Source organism: Aptenodytes patagonicus, chromosome 4 (assembly GCF_965638725.1).
Source record: "Aptenodytes patagonicus chromosome 4, bAptPat1.pri.cur, whole genome shotgun sequence".
Lineage (NCBI taxonomy): Eukaryota > Metazoa > Chordata > Aves > Sphenisciformes > Spheniscidae > Aptenodytes > Aptenodytes patagonicus.
In genome coordinates, this window is record NC_134952.1 from 42982397 (window position 1) to 42995614 (window position 13218).

Sequence of the window (13218 nt, forward strand, 5' to 3'; positions counted from 1 at the left end):
TCATCAGTCACTCAACAATGAAGCCTTTACTTAATCCAGTCACCCTTGATAAGTATCTTTTCCACCCCATCTGTGATGATTATGGTTGCACAAGAATCGCATACAGTATTTGAGGGTACACAATGAATTTACACAGTAGTCATAACAATGTTATCCTCTTTGAAATGAAAGCTAACATTTTCATAAAACTAATATAAGCATTAAGAGCTCCTTCCTGAGTAGCAATTACTATGTCAAAAGTTATTACTGTATATGTAAAACTAGGATTATTTACTTCCCCATATACATTATTTTATATTTTTCCATATTTTACTTCAGAGGGTTAGACAAAGGAAGACAGAAGATTATGTGGAGAGATATTTAGCTATAGCAGTAAAATTCTGCCTGTATCCTATCCAAATTTCCCATTTTTTATTTTCTCTCTCTTCCATTATATAAACTCTGCCCATTATAATGAATCTTCCAAACACTGGCTATTGATCCCACTGATCATTTGTTTATACCCATTTCCTAGGCATAGATGATCTTCGTTTTCAAGCACCTTGGAAGTACTTCAGAGTAATAACAACCCCCAAAACATGAAAAGGTTTTTATTTTCCTTCCCACAATTCTTCTGAGACAACTGGAATGAATCTTTCTGATCTTGTTTTACATTTTGTTTCTCCTCTTAAATGGCTTGATGTTCAAGATCTCTGCTGATCTCTTGAGCATCTGTCACTGCCAAATCACTGTTCTCCTACACAAGGTAGGAGTCTTAATTTTAAACACGGTTTTTATCCCTCTTAGATAGTTAATAGACCTCTAAATTAGTTGAAAACATTGTTCTGGGGAGATGCATATTGTGTTTATTTTTAGCAAATTCCTACAAGTTCTGTGTAGGTGCATTTTCGGGCCATGATTGGAGCCAGTTTTCAGTTCCTCTTCCAGAGGAATTTAACAAAAAAAAACTACAACCACAGCCTAAAGTCACTGGTGAAACTTAATAAGTTACTCAAGCTCCCAAAGCACTGCCAAACCTGTGAAGTCCAATGTCTTTGAAGGGTGGGCAATGCCAGTTTTATTGAGATGAGACTGCATTACTAAATTTTGTTACTGAGCTGATTTTTGTTTATTTTTTAAATTTGCAGCGTAAGCTGCCCATAATGTTAGAATCTGGGGGAGAAACTAGAGTACATCTTTGCACAGAAAAGCAGACTAGATTAGACACATATTTGGGATGTGAAAAAACACATCCCTGCCTTTTGAAAAACATGTGATAAGCCCTCGTTCCAGCTCAATTCTAAAGCAGATCACAGCAAGTAACGCTTTCCAGCTATAAAAGGGAAAAGAAATACAAAGTCACCTGCGCAATAATGAGAGATCTGAATTTTACAAGAAAGAATTAAACACGCTGCTTTTAGAAATAAAGTTTTGGGAAGTAATCTGTATTACAGAATTCTCCCACCCTGTACCACAAATAACAGTGATTTCCCACTCGTGTTGCAAAGCCAGGGGTAAAACGCACTTCCTTCTTATGATTTTCAGCCTGGTGTATCTCACAGACCACCTTAACAGCTACATCACTTCACATTTAAACACTGCTTGATGCCACGCTCTGCCCAGCTGCGGCAGATGTGATTCAGGGAGGCCACCCCAAGTCCTGCATCAGCGCATTACCAGGCGTCAACGCTGTTCATGTCCACAGTGCCATGGGGAAACTGAGGCCCTCCTCTCCACATGCACTGCTGTTCCTCCAACATCCTCTGCAAAGGCTGTCTCCGGCTACGGACATCAAAAACACCACGAAGTGTTGGGAAGACAAGTAAGGCAGCCCCACTGAGAATCTCCCCTTGGTTTTGGTAGGAGCTCAAAGAGTGTCACCAAGCTACAGTTTCCACACCAAAACATCCTGAACTACTCAGTCCTTCCAACCTTCAGGCTGCAAAGGAAGAGAAAGACTGTTTTGTCCAAGTACAGGTGTAGTAGCACGGGTCTATTAAGCTGGGAGGATACAGAAGGGGCGAGTGCACTGACACCTGACATGCCATAAGCAGCACCTGCTCTTCACTAACTTTTCCCTTTCTATCAAAAGGCAAGCCTGCTTTCTCAGAGCACTAGTACAAAAAGGTGACCGACCACACGTACAACAGAAGAAAACAAGCTTACAGAGTCTCCTCTCGAGAAGAAGCCTCAGTTTGCTACATGAAAATATGAAGCATGCTTTATTCACACATTTTCAATTCACTACAACATTAAAAGTCCACAGGTCGTGTTTGTACGATGCGGTTAACATAAAACTAAGAGCTTACTGCGATCAAAATAGAGTATTTCTCACTGGCACTACTTCAATAATTGACCTAACCCGGGGTCATTTTAAAACAGTTTAAAATGCATCATTAATCCAGGGTATTCCAAAGCAGCTTTACTAATATGCTATAATAAATCAGAATAGGTTGCAGTTAGCATGCATTTAAAAAAAATAATATGATAACGATATATGCCAGAGATGCAGATTAGAGCAACATGAAAGAGAAACCATAGGAAACATGATAGCAGCATGACTTAGAAGTTCCAGAAATATATTTGATGGGATATATTTTCCTTATTCTTCTCCTGGCTGTACATTTTCCTTTCTTTCATGTTTCCTTCCTGTCACTTCCAGCCTAACACTCTGGCAGCTTCTCACTCTCCATTATCATTAAAAGAGAATAGCTGGTCTCTCTAACAACCAGATCAGTAAATCAGAGGTTAATCTGCAATATGAAGAAGGTTACTAAATGGAAGAGCTCAGTCGTTTGATTATTTTAGATCACATGTGTCAGGAGAAAAGCAGGTTAGCAAAGTATATTGTAAAAACAGCAGCCTTGGGCAAAAATATTTTTTGAACTAACTTGTGTATGGTCTCCTAAAGAAATGTATATGAGAGTCCACTGTCTGAAGAGTAGAAACGACTAACAGGAAAGATTGGAAAGAATCAAGGGCATAAATGAAACAAGCCAACATCTTTATTGCCTACATATTTCAAGACTTAGAAGTAGAGAGGTAAACAAAGTTCAGTAGATCATCTAAAGTTACAGTGTTCAAAAACTGAACATAAAGCCAGCCCACATACAGTCTGTGCATAAAGAGGGAGGGGAGACAAAAACAAACCAAAAATCCACATTTATTAAAAAAAAAACACACCTAGAAAATGCCAAAGACACTGTAGATTGTACTGAATTTATACTCATAAACATACACTTTCCCATGTATTTGCATGATGTCTTTCACAAAATTGTTCCATTCCTCGTAAGATTGTTAGGGCATATTACATTAAGAAAAGTAAACTCCCTCTCCCTGTAGGAAGCAAAGATGGTCTCCTCACCTCCTCCTGCCCATAAACAAACATACACATGCGGGTACGTATATGTGTGTGTGTATATATAAAAATAAAAACTCAAAGCCCACACTAATAACCATTTCTGAAGAATCTAGTCTACTAACAATTTCTTTAAAATGCATTGAAGAGTCTCAATTCACTGAATTCTAGTTTTAAACTCAATTCAGTAGGATTTTACTCTCATAAATCACAGAACAAACATTACTACAACACAAGAAAAAGGCAAGTTTTTCCAAGACCTCTGTCTGAAGGGGTTACAACGTGCACAGGCAGTAAATACCCATGTCCTGGGCTTGATCTCCTGTGTTCATTTGTCATGCACATCCATTACAGACGCAGAAGCAGGTTGCTGCTTAGCATGATGCCATCTCCATTTCCCTTCTCCCAGTATAAACCACAATTTTTCTTCATTGCTTCTGAAGGAGACATCTGTTGTGCGTCTTGAGCATTTGAAGAAAAATTTCTCTCTCACTTGTTCATATTGAAGCTGCTTCAATGAAAACACCTTTATCTTCAGTGACTGCACTATTACTCTGTGTGGGGTCAGCATATGAACTGCAGCACTTGGAATTTCTGAGTAGTTTGCTGAGATACCACCTCAGTTTTATAAAAAGTAAGTCTCACATTAATAACAACTCTTTGTCAAGCAGTTTCTCTCTATGCTTTGTGTATGGATGGCTTAAAAAACGTCTTGGCATCTGTACTGCTCTTGGTGCATCCTCTCCTTGTGAAGCAAGGAGACAGGGAAGATGGGGAAAGATCACGTAAGGTAGTGGACTGTGTTTCCAGTCTGATTTATTTCCCACCCCTCTGCAGCTTTGCTGCTTTCCCTGAAGGAGCTCCAGAAGTTCCCTGCCCTCCTCTGTAGCCCTTCCTGCACACATTGCATGTCTGTCTGCAGTGCTCAAGATGCTAGCTTTCAATTTTGTTTTCAAATTCCCTTAGTATATATAGGCAGTTGGTGGAGGTGAACGCAATTTCATTTTCACATTAGCAAAGCATAGGCTAATATACATGTTCTGGCTGTGCTTTCATTGGGCGTGTATCTTTTAAATGGATTACTTTAAGGAAAATAGAGAGATAAAACCACTCCTCTCCGACCGCTATATAGATCAAGAAGTAACATAGATCAGAATAAAATCTGACCATCATTAGAAGGAGTGTCTCCATATACATGGAGAAATTCCCACTGCTTCACCATCATTGGGAATTATGTCAAGAATGCCCTTATGCTGAAAAAGATTTAATCTGATGTGAAACACAGGTTAAATATACTGCAGGAATATTTTGCATGTAGTTTTTGAGTTTTCCACTAATTTTTACAGCCATTCCAAGTACTTTTTATGTCCATGTATGCTGTGTCTCTAACAATTTTGTAACTTTAGTGGAGAATTCATTACTTAATGTCATAAAAGTTCTGGATTTACATTTTTATACTGGTGTTATAATTGCAAAATTTGATCAGCAATTTGACTGTCACTTTAGTTTATGTTGAGCAATTCTGGAAAAACAACATCCGTTCAAGCCTGTCATTCATTTTGTATCCATATCAAATGCAACTTAAAATGTAGTCATTTATCAGAGCCTGAAAAAATAGCAATGTATTTCTTGTAGGATGGCATTAATGTGCCTTTTTCATGCATTCCCCATGCTAATGTGAAACTACCACTCTGTAGAAAAAGCAATCAAAAATTTCCAAGATTCAAGCAATTCAATATACTAATTTACCCAGCAATCAAATGAGATATCAAAAACATTAAAGAAGCTGAAACATGTTCTGCCCCCCCCCCCCAAAAAAAAACACCCAAACAACAAAAAAAGGAGAGAAAGAGACAGAGGTGTGCTACTATGTGTAAAATAAGAGGGCTTTCCCCATTGAAAGGGCACAGTAGGTATTTTGCCTCTTATATGAAAAAAAATTATATATAAAAAAGTGAACTATTGCATTAAACCACGTAGTACATTCTGTGAAAGACAGATGATTCAGAGCTGGTGAACCACTGAAGGATACTGGTTCAGCACAGGATTTGGTACAATTTACAGTCTCTTCTCAAGTTAACTTCTCTGGCTAACTACTGCTGCATCTGTGCAGGCTTTGCCAGGGACTGGCAAAATTTTGCCAAGGGTATAGTTAATCTGCGCAGAAGAGATTTCAGTTGCCAATATCTGTTGGAGCTAACTCTTGTGGGTGGGAACATCTCAAACCTTCCAAGTACATGTGCACTTGTTCGACCTTGCCTTCTCCAACACAACCATGTAAAGCTTCAGCAGCATTACCCAAATGTTACATTACAAGCACAACTTTTAGCCCAGGGATTGGAGATGCCAAAACAGAAAGACAAACTGCCTGTGACAGACAATTATCTAATGCAAAATTGGGAGATTTTAATCACAGTGAGGAAAAAACACATGGGATAAAATGCTTATCTCACACTACAGAAGCTGTTAACATTGCAGGAATACATGTGCAGGGCCTGTATTTCCCAGACATTGGCTCTGAACAGAGACACAGGGAGCCCTTGCTCTTCCCCATCTTCACCTATAGACAGAACTTGTCACAGGCTGCCTATAAAATGTTCTTGCTTGTCCTAAACATTGTTTGCATTCTCCTAGTACTTAATTTATAGAAAACTATTTTCAGAGAGCAACAATAAGTAAACAGGCTAAAATTTTCTAAACAAACTCATCCCTTATTCTATTTTAAGTACAAGTATGAAAAATTATGCTTCTTTAAGCAAATGAGCACCTTAAGTTAGTCTGATAAATCTACACTTAACACACTTCAGTGAGCAATTCAATTCCTAAATCACCCTGTATTAACACTGGTGGCCTGACCAAATTCTAGTTCAGATAATTACTCTGCCTAGCTAAATCTCTCAGCAGTGTTGCATCCTGTACCGCTGTATTGCATCCTGTACCGCTGTACAGCACGGAACTAAACTGTTAAATTGCCATTGTATCTTAAGCACAGAATCCGTGGCTTATTGCTGATCGATGAAACATTTAAGTTGTATGGGCCAGATTTTCTAGTCTACTATGTCCAATTTACACTGTAAATTTGGCATTAAAAAAACCCAATAACTGGCAAAGTGTAGGAAACTGCACTGGACATGGTAACTCTTAGCTGGCATAAACCTGGCAGAAGTTTCAGGGCACTGCACATTCACAGCACTGCCAGATGTCACCAATCTCCAAACTCCTCATTGCTGCAGCTCTCACGGGGGTTACGGCTCACATGGCTCTGAAGAAGACATGCAAATATTCTTCAACCACTTCAGGGAAAAGTCTGGCAGATAGGCGTAAACTGTTGTGTGGGTGGTTTCAGATGATCCAATGAAGCATCTGTCAAATGCCGTTATGTCCTGTCACCAGAGATTTGGCTGAAAAATTCAGGCATTGGATGGTAACCAACAGCTGGAGGTGATGGGGGGAAAGCGATGCTGTAGTTATCTGTTAAATCCACACGTGGCTAGATGAAAGCCTCGTATTTCAGCTAGTGGCTACTTTCTAAAGTGAGGGCAGAGGTCTTCAATAAACAGGATCTGACCAGGAGAAAGAGGGGATAGGAAATTCCTTCAATAAGATCTGCCACAAGATCTTAAAATGGCAGCTTAAGATAACATTGTCCCTGTGAAACACTACCCTGAACAGGAACATGACAGCTCTGACCCTGCAGAATACAAACATCCAGAAAAGAGCAGGATATTGTAGCCTATACGTTTCTATGGTAGCTGCACATACATCTCATCATTTTTATTCCTACAATTCTCTTAATATATTGCTATTAGTTTGGCGATTAAATAGCTGACTTGAATCACCAGGTGTTTGCACAGACTTGGAGTGATGTCATCTTCTCTATGAAGAAAGATGTGTGAAAATTATGGAAATGAAGGTGAAGAATTTGAAAGAGAAGCATGAAAACCTGTCAAATTCCTGCAATAGCTTTTCTTGCTCTCCTTTACCTCTTGAGCAAACCTCCTCAAATAGGTCTCCTCTATAGCGTTTTTTCATAAAGAAGAGGGAAAGGATTTCTCTGTTGGAGACATATTTTGAGAATGATTACCCAGCCAAGCCCATCACCCAGTGAAACTCCTCCAAATGTGACAATTGTCAAAACCAGTTTGAAACCAATGAATCACAATAGAGCTTGACCTTAAAAACCAGTTTACACTGGAATTCTCAGAAAGGAGTTGGTTCAGCAGGTTGACATCTCCTAATAAAGCCTTTTCACATTTTAAAGAAACATTAAAAAACTGGGACTGCTATTTCTTTCAGTCAGCACAATTTGGTCTCTTGACAGTGAGGAACATTTACAATAGATGTAGGATTTTTAGCTTGGGATTCCTGAGCTGCATTGTATTTAACTTGTCAACCTCTGAGTTAATTTTTTTCAGCCTTATTGAAAGTAACCAAACATGTCTGCTCCTGGCCCCGATCCATCAAAATAGTTAGCATACACTCAGTTTTGGTGACGTCAATTGCTATGAATGTGTGCATCAGCGTATCGCTAGACAAAGACCATAAGTTACCTGTCTGAGCATTAAAAAAAAAAAAGAAAAGAAAAGCTGAATTGTTCTTTCTTCTATACATGAACAGACACCTGCCTACACACATGGTTGCATCTCCACTGAGCGGCACCCGCAGTGGCACAGTGCAGTCTGGCTCCCAACCGGGATGCACCTACGGTACCGCTGCAGTTCCCCAGACCCAAACACAAGAGCTGCAATCCCTGCACAGAGAGATGAGGAAGTTTAGGAAAGAAGTGAGCATCATGTCCCAGTGACGGGACAAAACACAGCTTGGGTATGCCCCCCTAATCAGTGAGCAATCTTGCATCCCACTGCTTCGATAAGGCCATGGAGTCCCCCTCATTGCAGTGGTCTTTCTACAAGTCCAAATGTTGGCATGCACAGAGGTTTTTGACCTTGTGTTTTGTTTTGGATTAATCTGAAATGACTGCTTAAAAAAAGAAAGGTAACTACACACAATAATATTAGCTGAAATGCATTACAAACGCCGAGTCAAATGGAAAGAAAACTAAATATAGAAGCCAGTCCATTTTCTCCTGTAAGATATACTCTGTTTAGTAACATTCCTGAAAATTGATAGGTATTAAATTAACCACAGGAGGGCTCCCTCTGGTATACTGAATACAACAGAAACATACTGTTAATTGCCAAAAATAATATTGTGTCTTAAAAGTAACAAAGTTTTTAGACCTCAAATGATATTTTCCTCAGTAGGCTCCAATATATACAGGGGAACAAAATTATATGTGAACAATTCAGATAAACAAGTGAATTACAGAAGTGTTAACTGTATGACTGTTAAACACTTAAATGGCAAATGCAGGTTGCCAGTGCACTGCATTTTAAGACGCCAAGCTCTGTTTTGCCACGCCATGTATAGAGGCTCTTGGAGCTGACACACTGGCAAAGCAATGAACAGGGCTGTAGAATAAAAGAGGATTGTGAACACACCAGGTCCCAGCTGCTGCTCTGAGGAGAAAAATGAGGACTTGCTCGGAACAGCACATGCATAGAAACTGAGAAACTGAGCACAGAAAGTGAGGCTTCATTTTATCAGTATTTACGGTCGGCCATGCGCTCTCCCAAAATAGTACAAATTAATCTCAGCAATAGTCAAGCAGCTACTTTTGTAGACCTGGGCCTGTTTGTCACTCTATACTTTATTTAATCCTCTGTTAGAGAGAAACAAAACTCTCCCACCTCACAAGTTTTTGGTGAAAGCAAAGGTAAGTAACTGAGACAGCAGAACTAAATAGATAAGTAACTGACAGTGTCCTGATCCAGAATCCACCGCTTCCTGGATTCAGAAGCCAAAGTTAGTACTTTCACAGCCACCAGGCTTGGAAGATGGATTTCATGCCTGTTTGCCAACTACAATACAGGCCCAGGATTCATAAGAACTAAGTTCTCCTTATCCTGAGGAGTTCATTGAAATCTGTACCTCACATATCCCAAAAGAAAGACCTAATCATGGGGCTAACCAGACAGAAATACAGAATTCACAGGACAAGGGAAGAGCGTGACTCTATCCCGTGGAACAACACTTTCCCCTGACAGCACGGCTGTATTTTCATCTTTGCTCTGGGCACTGTGCATGCACCAAAATAAAAAGGGCCAACACCATTGAGAGCTCCTCCCTCAGAAGTGCCTAAATCTGGAGGTTAAAGTAGTGTGCCCCACTGTCATGGGGGGGCATGCCAAAGCATAAGTGAAACGAAGCCAGAAATCTACCTTCTTTCCTTACTTTACCCATCATAAAGCATTTCAGTAATACACCTACGAATAAGTATTACAGAGCATCTGTGACTAAGAGATGCTGCTGTTCAGTCCAATTTTAAGTGAGGAGATTTGACACCGGGAAGCAGGGAGATGACAACTGAATGAAAAAAGTACCAAATGAAGTTGAAATGCATTAGGGGTTACTTCACTAGACTGCCCTCCTTTCAGCCAACCACACTGGCATCCCATAAAAACAGAAAGAAACATCTCTCACAACACTCTTCACCAAATACCTATATTATGGACACTGGAAAGCTGCTGCAGGAAATTTGGTTCTTTTACATTAAGTTATTTTTCATATATCGAAAGTATATAAACAGACAAGGATAAAGCCTTACTGTAGCCAAATAAGTAGCACTAACTTTAGATAGCATCAGATAACCAGGTTTGGACTAGGATTACATCCTACTGGTTGTACTGCATTGTTGCTTTTCCTCTACAGAAAACAAAACTGAAATTAAAAGTTTTATCAGCATAACTTAGTATCCAAACACCCTGGCCTTGGTATTTTGTGAAAAGAAAGATCAGACAGGATACTTATATCACATACATAATACTTCAGTGACCAAAAAAAAAACCCCCACCACCCCCAAAAAAGACAAAGTTAAACCAACTGTAAAAACTGTAATCAAAACTGAAGGACACCATAATGTGTTAAGGAATTTATAAGACTTTTTTAAAAAGGCAATAAAAATACCCTATTCAATTTCCCTTATTCCCATAGTACAGCAAGGAAGACTGACTTAAAAAGAATTAAACCAGAAATTGATTATACTTTTTTACTCACATGTACCGCTTTATTGTCAAACTATATTTTTATGGAGAGCTTGTTGCTCCATGTAACTCATGGAAGTTCCACTTGTGATAAACCAGAAGTAAATAAAAATTATCAAAATATAAAGACCAAGTCTATCAAGTTCACAAGTGAAAACCTTAGGAAAATATGATAGGTTAAAAAAAAAGTAAGTTTGTATGAAAATACTTAGAGGATAATAATGCTTATAGAATTAATGTACAGTGATCAAAATCATTAACACTGTCTGAAATCAGGGTTGTCAATACCATTTTCTCATCTTTTAATCTTTCCTAAAGAAGAAAAGAAGAGCTTCTCTGCTCAGAAACAGAAGTTGCACAATGACAAAAAAAATACTCATGTAATTTATTGCAGCACTATTTTAAAGAATAAAAAAGTCAACTTATTTTGTCACATTAGAATTTCTAGGTAGCACTAACGAGCACAAGTGCCCTCTTCTAGGTACTGGGAATGACACAGTCCCCGGGGGACACTGTTCTACACATTGATAGAAAATTTTTGCATTGTGGACTGCTTTTGAACAGCTTCTCTGCTTATTGCTGTCAGGATATCAATGCCTCCTCCATCAGCCTGTTATCCCTCCTTCGCTCCGGTGCTGTGGCAAGCAGCTTAGGTGGTGGGAGAGGCTGACAGAGTCCTCATCCACAGGGAAGTTTGGGGATGTCTGCTTTAGCAATGCATTGGAAGTTTAATTTTCAGCTAGTCAGAAAATCAGGATTTCACCATGCCATCTCCTCAGAAAGACCCTGAAGATCAGTAACATTAATTTAATTGCTATTAAAACAAGATGGCATGTTTATAAGCATTACTGCCAAGGTCAGAATACCACTAGACACACATTTTACCCATGAGGGCAAAACCAGTTCAGCCTATGGCTAAGTCATTGACAGCTCTGTTCCTCTTCCATGGTCAGGACATACCATAGCAGCCTGACTGTACATCACTGTCTCATGTGCTGACTCTACATACATACCTATGTAACCTAACACACCTTTAGAATATATAAGAAAAGTCTGCTGCGGTTTCAGTAGGACTGACCTTTAAACTTGTGTTAAGTCACACTAAGTATTGAGTAATTGAACACCTCAAGGGCAAAGAATGACTGCATTGTGTGTTGAAATTCTTGCATCTCCTACTAACTTAACAGGGGAAAAAGAGTTATAGTTCTACTATTATACTATTTCACTATTCTAATGTAGTCTTTTATAATATGACCTCATTTCTAGTGTAGTCTCAAAGAAATACACTGACCATCTTCTTACAACTTCCTGTATATTTAAAAGAGTTGAACTCAAAATTTGTATTTCAACCCTTGTTCCTTGTATGCATTTTGGGTTATAACGTGCACATCAAAAGTACCGTAATTGCATTACTCACCTCTACTTCAACCTGCTATCCTCACTGAGTAATGACATTGCCAACATGACTTTCATTCTGACAGTGATAGTGGAATTACATTGGAGTCAGCTGTAAGGTTCAAAGTTTCATTGCTCATTTTTATTGTTTTCCCATTAAACAGTCCCATTACTACTCAATTAGTATTTGGGTGGGGAGAAAAGAAAAAAAAAAGGGGGGGGGGGGGGGGGAAAGGAAGCTAGTAAAAAGCCCCTTTCAGAAAACCTAGGATTTAAAGTTTGCTGGGGTCTCATTAGCAAGTCTCACTAGCCGTTCATGTATGCTCAGCTGCTGATCGCCAAGGTTTTCTTCCACCATTTTATCCAGAACTTTTTTTTTTTTTTAAAAAGTTATTTCCCTTTGAGTGCTATCCAGTCATGCCCTACTTAGGGTGCAGTCCTGAACATCAGAAATTTCATCTTATGTCAAGGCACGTGTCTTTTAAACAGCCATGCAACAAACATGGAAATCATTATTTGCACTGAACACTGTAGCTTTCCTAAATCACAAATGACAGACACTTACGATCATGTATGATTTTCTTTCAGCAGAAATTACTTCCAACTAAAATCTAGCACCTGACACCTACTACATTTTAAAACCCTTGGAAAGATAAAGTAAGTTTCAAATTAGAAGCTACCCCTAACTTCCTCCTGTAGTAATAAAGTATCTTCCATTCAGCATATTTCATTACCCAAAGTTACGATACTTTGGAGGATTAACTTCTGTAATGGATAGCTATATTAACAAAGAATCAAATATGTTATTGTTCAATTGAAGCTGTTGACTCAAATACGTTTAGTATGTGGAAAGTGCATTATATACATGGGTGATGACCCTTGAAATTAAGACTACTAATACACTAAAACGATACATGAAGCTGTCTAATACACTCTAACATGAAGGCTACGCAAGCGGTAAACAAGCTAAAAGATCAAACAATCCCATAATTTCTTACTAATGATCTATGAAATATTTATATTTAAATTACACTGACAATTAGAGTGTAGGAGCATAGCACTGTTGAACAGAACAAATATAAGCTTTGGTAAATTACAGGCAGGCTTTTAAAAGCACTGCATTACAACAACTCCCTAAAACTAAACTTCACTTAATGCAGGTCATACTGTGATTTATGAGCCATACATAAACCCAGCGAGCTGAAGAACAACTTCAGAAAAAAATAGCTTATGTCAACTGCTGTTATTAATAAGGGTGATTGAGGAGACTGTAAACTGGAAATATTTAAAAGTTCGTTGTGACATCAGTCTGACAAGCAGCTACACACAGCGTAGATGTATCAGGTCACATTAGTAACATTCAAAAGAGAAAGAGACTGTCAG

At 38.7% G+C, this 13218-nt stretch overlaps 1 protein-coding gene across 1 annotated transcript in view; it reads right to left on the minus strand.

The window, feature by feature from the left end:
• GALNTL6 (polypeptide N-acetylgalactosaminyltransferase like 6) overlaps positions 1 to 13218 on the minus strand; it is a 507998-nt gene that overhangs the window by 493954 nt on the left and 826 nt on the right. The window lies entirely within an intron of this gene.